Consider the following 6490-nt stretch of genomic DNA (forward strand, 5'->3'; position numbering starts at 1 on the left):
CATTCCAGCACGTGACCACTCTTTTGGAAAAGTAGTGTTTCCTAATGTCCAGCCTGAATCTCCCCTGGTGCAACTTGAGGCCATTCCCCCTCGTCCTATCACTAGTTACAAGAGAGAAGAGGCTGACCCCCAGCTCACTACAACCTCCCTTCAGGTAGTTATAGAGAGCGATAAGGTCCCCCCTGAGCCTCCTCTTCTCCAGACTGAACAATCCCAGCTCCCTCAGCCGCTCCTCATAAGGCCTGTGCTCCAGACCCCTCACCAGCTTCGTCACCCTCCTCTGAACTCGTTCCAGGGGCTCTGTGTCTTTCTTGCAGTGAGGGGCCCAAAACTGGACACAGTACTCGGGGTGGGGCCTCACCAGGGCTGAGTACAGAGGGACAATGACTTCCCTACTCCTACTGGCAACACTATTTCTGATACAAGCCGGGATGCCATTGGCCTTCTTGGCCACCTGGGCACACTGCCCAATACTGACCAATACCCCCAGGTCCGTTTCCTCCACACAACCTTCCAGCCACTCTGCCCCAAGCCTGTAGCGTTGCCTGGGGTTGTTGCGGCCGAAGTGCAGGACCCGGCACTTGGTCTTGTTGAACCTCATCCCGTTGGCTTCAGCCCAGAGATCCAGCCTGTCCAGGTCTCTCTGAAGGGCCTCTCTACCTCCAGGCAGATCAACACTTCCTGCCAGCTTGGTGTCGTCTGCAAACTTACTGAGGGTGCTCTCAATGCCCTCATCCAGGTCATCAATAAAGATATTGAAGAGGACAGGCCCCAGCACCGACCCCTGGGGAACACTGCTCGTGACCAGTCGCCAGCTGGATTTAACTCCATTCACCACCACTCTCTGGGCCCAGCCCTCCAGCCAGCTCCTTACCCTTACCCAGCTCCTTACCCTTATCTTCTTGTGCTGTTTGAAAAACTAGCTTTCTAGGGAACCTTATAAAGGAATGGAGAGGCTCAGCCCCCTGCATGGTTAGTAGAAATAAAAAAAGTGGTACAGGAGGAGTTTTGGAGCTGGTGGTTATTTTGTTGTTGTTGTTGGGGTTTATTTATTGTGTTCCTTTTTTCCCTGAGAGCAGCTTTGATTTTTGTATCTTGAGGTGAATCCCTAGGAAACTTTGAAATGAAATGGAAGAATTCTGTCTAGTTAAGAGCCCATTAATTAACTTCCTCCATTAAATATTCCCTCCAAAAAAAAAAAAAATCCTTATTTTTTAATGTCGTACTCTGAATGTCAAATGTTATATGTAAGGTCCATCTGCTCTGGAATCAGTGCTGTATTCTCTTCTCAGTTAATATCTGATGTTTACTTACAGATGCAGCATTGCTAACTTTGTGTGTTGTGTATTGTTTCCATATGTAGGCATGAGCATAGTATGTATACATATCACTGAGGTTTATTTTTAATGATTTTAATTTGCTGAGGAGTCACCAGCTACTCAGTTTAATGAGATACTTCTCTGTAGTCAGTTTACTCTACTGGATAACTTTGTCTCAGTACTAAATTATCCTTTTTCACTGTTTGCTCCAGGACCATTCATTAATATGTTGAACCTCACAGATCAAAGCATGGATGCCACGGATGACCTCCTCCATTTTAAAAACTGATCATGTCTGACTGTCCTTTCTCAAAGATTGTGATAACATTTTATAAACTTGGCAGGACTATCTTACATATCCCTTGATAATTAAATGTATTTTAAAGCACTCAGCAAGAGATCTTTTTAAAGCCTAATAGAAGTGCTTGTAAACCATACCAACCAAACCATTCTTATTTAAATGCATGCTGATTTCCTCACAGAATGCATTATTTCTGATGTAAACCTACATCCCATAAAGGATTTTGCTTTTCCCCAGTGTATCATCTTTGTGTCTACTGAACTGATCCTTTGTTTTCATTTCCATCAACTTACCTTTTGTGGAATTCAGACTTTCTGGGTGGACTCTTTCCCAGATCTCACATCAAGCTCTTTTTCAAGATGAGTATCCATCTGTGAATGGTACTTTCCCTTAACTAAACTGGCTCATGGTTAACAAAGTGTGGTTAATCTTATCCACTTGACAGTTTATTTTGTCTACTATTGAACAACATTCTGAGAAACAAGAGCTTGGTAGGCTTATTAGCATATGAGGAGGAACTTAGAATTATAATACATTCTGGTTCAGTTCTGTAGTCTTTTCATATTTCCCCCTTGGAATTAATCAGAAGTGTATATAGCCACTTTTGCCCAGATGCTGCCCTTTGTTATTAATTTGTTTTGCAATCTGTTCTTCATTACTTTGGCAGAGATAACACAGTGTTTTCAGCTGTCTACTTAGGAATCCTTCATGCAAACCCTAACAAGTCTCTGGTGCATTTTTCTTTTTATCTGCCTCCTTACTGATCCCCTAGCTCTTACACTGTTTCCGTGGATCATGTTCATTGTGTCCGTATTCCCAGAGAATGACAAACTCAAGTGATGGCGGAAAACATCTGTATCTCCTTTGCCTTCTGCTCTGGGTTGTTTAGACCAAGAAACAACTTGAAAATGAGTATATTTGAGAGTTACTACCAGTCTGAGACTTGATCCTAACTACTAAAATTAAGCTAAAGTGAAAAATCAGACTAGAACTTCCAAGTGGATTTGTCATAGGGCCCAAATACAGCAGCTACATAATCCTGTCACAAGCAGGAGAAAGTTAAGGCAGAGATTTTACTATTGAGGATTTTTGTATGGAGGTTCAAAGGAAGGTACAGTGTGTTACTGTGTTCTTCCAAATGTCTTACACCTCACTTTCACTGTTTTCTTCCCAGATTGCCTTGTATATGTGGAAATTTAGTTGGGTTTTTCTTCTTCTGTCATGCTTCTGGCAAATTACTACCTGTGAGTCAGAAATATTCATCTCTCTCTGATTCTGTGCACCAACTGGTCAGTGCAAAGCAGACATGGTCACTGCCATTTGTTTCAATACACTACACACCGGCTTATGGCTAAATGCATGAGCAAATGTCTAATTAAAAAGTCTCTGTGCATCTGATATGAATTGTCACCTTACATGTCCAAGAGATTGTCTGCATTAGCCCTATTCATTTCCCTGCAGAAGTTACTCATTCTGACATAGACCACCACTGCTTTCAGTGGTTTGAGCTCTGTAAGTTTTGCACAGAGATAGGAAACTGCATGTTCCATCCCACCAGATGATCCATGAGAGTGCAAACACTCATCTGGGAAAGCCGAGTTGGGCTGAGCATCTGACAAAGCTGCTAATGGCATCAGCTGGTTTGAGGGCTGTCCAGCTCTGCCCTCAGATACACACTGTTCAATGCTGGGATCATGGTTCTGTTCTCATTGCCACCTGTGGGAAACGTCAGAACTTTCCCTACAGCTGGTACAAAACTGGGGACAGCTGTCTCTAGGAAAGTGTGTGCTGTGGACTGCAGCCACCAAGGAGAGCCAGTCTCCTCTGATCTGCTTCAGTCCAAGAGCAGCAACTTTAATCAGCAGATAAAATGATTAAAAGAAAAAAAAGTGTTATGATAAATAAGTGTTATGTTACACATTTTTTAGCTTGCTTTAATACAGAATATGCAGGTGTAGAAAACCATCTTTCCCTGTGCATTAGTGCTATTTAATATATGCAACGATACGGCTTTCATGTCAGCAGTTAATCTATTTTGTGCAATAAACTGTCCTCTTTATGTGATGCAATCAGTACTAATTACTTTTCCATGGGATACAATCAATATTTGCAAGTCAGTACTGCTAAATCATTCCTCCCACAAATGGCAGTGGAGAAGCAGATCATAAAACGCCAGAGAATCCTTCCTCAAGAAGAAATAAAACTGTGTGAAAAACAGAACTTTTTCTTCTAGCCTGCAGTGAATGATAATCTTGAAGTGAAAATACATTGTGGACTCAACTGCTTTGGGCTTTAGATACTACAGTCCTGGAGGACTGATGCAAGTAACATCTTGCATCTGGAAGGTGAGCCCCAGTAAGCTATTTAAAAAGGGCCAGCACATCTGAAAATCATGTATCAATTTTGAAAACACATGGCCTATTTTTAAACTTTGGAAAAAAAGAAAAGAAGAAAAGAAAAACAGAAGCATCTGCAGTTTCCCAGAAAGATTGCTCAAAGATTAAGTAATGTACACATGACACTGGGCAGCCTTCTGCCAGAAGTGCTTAGGTGCTCCTGGACCTTTAAGAAGTGATGCTTCTGCCTAGTGCACTCCAGTGAGCTTTCCCTAAGATGTTCCTGCACCCCTACTAGTACATCCACACATAGCTGAAAATCTTTCCTGACTTTTATCTTCTGGGGAAACAACTACAGGTACACTGAAGGGAAGAGGCATTAGGAACACAGACTTTTAGTAATGTCTTCAAAGAAAATGAAAGTATTTAATGCAACTCGTGATAGGTACAGTCCAGATATCATTGCCTGTTGTCTGAGAGACTGAAACCTGATTCAGTATGGGTGGTCACATCACAGCTGTACCTTTTGTCTCATAGAGAATGAGGTCTTATTCTGTAGCAGCTAAGAGACACTCTTTTAAGTTCAGGGAACAGACACCATCATCATTTGACTCAAATATTCTGAATTTTGTTACCAGCAAAAAACTAGATGGGATCAATAAAAGCCCTTTGTTCTTTCTAATATTACAAAAGGCTACTGGAAGATTGTGAGATATTACTGCATGTAACACAGTTTATTGTAAGATACATCGCACTCCATTTCCCTCTGGAAAAAAAAAAAGACCTTTTTAATAGAAACCTTTCAATTCAATCACTAAATTGCTTCAAATGGCATATCTTAATCCTACAGTGAATACAATCAATCAGAAAGTATAGAGAAAACAAAGCCGTGCCAGCCTCTTTTAAAACAAACATACCTGTAACAATATTGTAAAAAAGTATTTCATTGAATACTGAACTTCCCATATCAATAGGGACAGCTACAATGCAGCACAATTGATCAACCTGTAATCCAGAATGAGGAAGAAATTTACTGCGTGGCCTTGTGTTCCCGGCCCATTAATTTCACAGACTATCATCATCTGTTTATGGCATCCTGATGTCAGCATGCATCTGTGCAAGAAAACAGAGCAAATAGTCAAATATCAATGAAGATTAGGGTAAGGATATGCACTGCTTAGTGTTTACAAACATCTCATCAAGACATCTTTCCAAAAAAAAAGTAAACCTCTACATTTTCAAAGAAGACACCAAAATGGACATAGAAAGCATCGTGGTTTTTGATATCACAGAATGGCAGGGGTTGGAAGGGGCCTCAAGAGATCATCGATTCCAACTCCCTGCTAAAGCAAGTTCCCTACAATAGGTCACACTGGTAGGTGTTCAGATGGGTCTTGAATATCTCCATAGAAGGAGACTCCACAACCTCTCTGACCATCTCGTTCCAGTGCTCCATCACCCTTACCGCAAAGAAGATCTGTTCACAATATTGTATTAAAATATGGTCACAACATAGATTTATGCTGCTATATATAATAAGGTTTTCTGTTTTCTTCCTACTAACTCATAATATTGCATTTGCTATTTGAACAGCAATGTGAGCTTTTACAGGACTAGCATTTTTCCCAATTTCTCCTAAAGAGCTGGAGTTTATCCAGTGGCATTATAAAAGTAGCAAATTAAAACAAATCAGAAGTAGTTTTACAGTGAGTGTCAAGAAGTTACGCTGTGTAACTCAGTGTTCCAAGCTGTCACGGAAAATACATTTACAAAGAGATTTTCAAAGAGAACAAAACTTTGTTGACTCTTGCTGAATATAGGATTTGAATATCTCAGAAAGTCTGTGAACTACTGATCACTAGGAGAGCATTGCAGGTGAAAGACTTGTACTATTTCTTAAGCAGATGCTACCAGTCATGGTACTCATCTCCTTAACCAGGCAACATCGCCTAAAAATTCTAGAGGTGTGCTAAGCAATATAGATGGACTTGGAACATATTAAAGTGCATATAAAGTGTTTAAAAGCCAAGAACTAAATCTTTGCTCCAGTGATTTAGATAGAGGTTGCAAGAATTAAAGAATGGGATCTGCATTTACTTACAGGTAAAAAGCTACAGGATGTCCCCAAGGGAGAAAGCTCTGGTACTGTGAACTTTCATTCTGTGAGGAGGGAGAGAAGATGTTGTCCTGACTGAATTATTGATAGCGTTGTCCACACTGCACTGAAGTTAATGGAGGACAGAGTAAATACAGCACATTTTTTTCAGCTGGTGCCACCACCTGTATGCTCACTGAATCTCACATGTGAGTTACAGCAGTTGTCTCAGTGGGAATTCATGTGGAGATATGACAGCTGTGGGGTAAAATACCCTGAAGAAGACACAAGGTTAGCCAAGGACATAGTACTTCTTTGTTCAAAGTTTAAGCGAGAATCATAGCATCATAGAATTAGCTAGGTTGGAAAAGACCTACAAGATCACCTAGTCCAACCATCCACCTACCACCAATAACCCCACTAAACCATGTTTCTCAAC

The sequence above is a fragment of the Numida meleagris genome, chromosome 2, assembly GCF_002078875.1.
Source record: "Numida meleagris isolate 19003 breed g44 Domestic line chromosome 2, NumMel1.0, whole genome shotgun sequence".
Classification (NCBI taxonomy): Eukaryota; Metazoa; Chordata; class Aves; order Galliformes; family Numididae; genus Numida; species Numida meleagris.